This window comes from Odontomachus brunneus, unplaced genomic scaffold (assembly GCF_010583005.1).
Source record: "Odontomachus brunneus isolate Ranch 3 - 2012 unplaced genomic scaffold, Obru_v1 Obru_scaffold_084, whole genome shotgun sequence".
In the NCBI taxonomy this organism is placed as follows: Eukaryota; Metazoa; Arthropoda; class Insecta; order Hymenoptera; family Formicidae; genus Odontomachus; species Odontomachus brunneus.
The window spans coordinates 1,510,510-1,512,044 of record NW_022639534.1 but is presented as its reverse complement, the minus strand read 5'-3'; the positions used below and the strand labels follow the sequence as shown (position 1 = coordinate 1,512,044).

Here is a 1,535-nt window from a genome sequence, read left to right as displayed (position 1 = left end):
ATATATATATATATATATATATATATATATATATATATATATATATATATTTTACGCATTTGTTTGATTTATATTTTCGACACAAGCAATTGTTATCAACTATTCCGACAGACAACTTATATTTATGTTCTTTTACGTTCTTTTACGTCAACTTTCAATTTTTCAAGAAATTTGTTTTTATTTATTGCCCTACGCGCGCGCGCGAGAGTTCAAAATATTCAATCATCTGCGATTGTTTAACTATGAAGTGTTTCAAATGCATTTAAAAGATTGATATTATTAATCAAGGTACGTATTATGAAAGTTTTCGGAATCGATCCCGATCGGAATATTTTTGTTATTCCCTAGATTTTTACTATCTTTTCTAGGAAAAACGGAATTATTCCGATCGGAATTGATTCCGAGGAATTCTATAATACGTGCCAAGACAGATATTGCAGTAGAAGTGCGAGAAAAAGTCTACTATATGTTAATGTGAGTCAATATTATCTAGAAAGTAAGGCCCTTATTCTGAACTCAGTTTTATTGATAAGTGTTTCTAAATGTGCTTATAAATCAATCAGAGATAAAAAATTTAGAAACATTTAAAAGTTACACTTATATAAATCTTAACCTGAATTTAAGTTTTTGTCTGAATAAAATTTAAACACAAAATAAGGTTTAATCGATGTTGGTAGAAATGCATATTAGAAAAGCATTTTTATTGATAAAAAAAGTCCAGAATAAAGGCCTAAACATAGAAGGTAAAAATTGCTCTATCAAAATTACAACATCGTTTCTTTCATAAGTGACATGTTCGCTTAAAAAGTGATTTTTTTAAGGAAGGTCCTAACGCTACTTTCTAGTCAACGTATCTTACAAAATTAATTAAAATAACTAAAAAATAATTTTACAACAATATTAGTGAAATAAAATTCGTTAATGCCATAATGTATAATAACTTTTATATTAAAAGTTATATTATCAAGTATTTAAAAAAAATTATAAAAGTTGCAAGATTTTTGTTTAATATAAATACTAGTAGCAAAAAAAGTATAAATACGAAATATATTTGTCATTTGATAAGTTTTCATTTAATTTGAATTAGGAATGCATAGATCTTATGTTAAAATTAATAACAAATATAAAAATAAACATGAAATGACATTATAAAGTTATTTCAGATCTGGACTTAATTATACAATCACATAATATTTCATTAAAATCTACTTAAATGCTTATTTTGCTGTTACAATAGTTTTTTTAATCTTCTTATATAATATATAAATATGTCTAATTGAAAAAAATTTTTTGTATTCTAAGCTTTTATGCACAATAGTTTATAATTTTAAAAAGTTTATAATTAAACATCTCGAAAACAATGCGATAAACATTGCTGAATTTATTATGCACTGTTAATTCGATTAACTTTTATATTATGAACATATCATAAATTTATTTTTTATCCACTTGAAAAATTTCTTAAAGACAATATTTTATTTTTCGATGGAAATGTATGAATATATATATATATATATATATATATATATATATAT

The 1,535-nt window shown here is 23.1% G+C and overlaps 1 protein-coding gene across 3 annotated transcripts in view; it reads right to left on the bottom strand.

The window, feature by feature from the left end:
* Positions 1-1,535, bottom strand: part of LOC116847873 (heat shock factor protein 1-like) — a 43,173-nt gene that overhangs the window by 9,061 nt on the left and 32,577 nt on the right. The window lies entirely within an intron of this gene.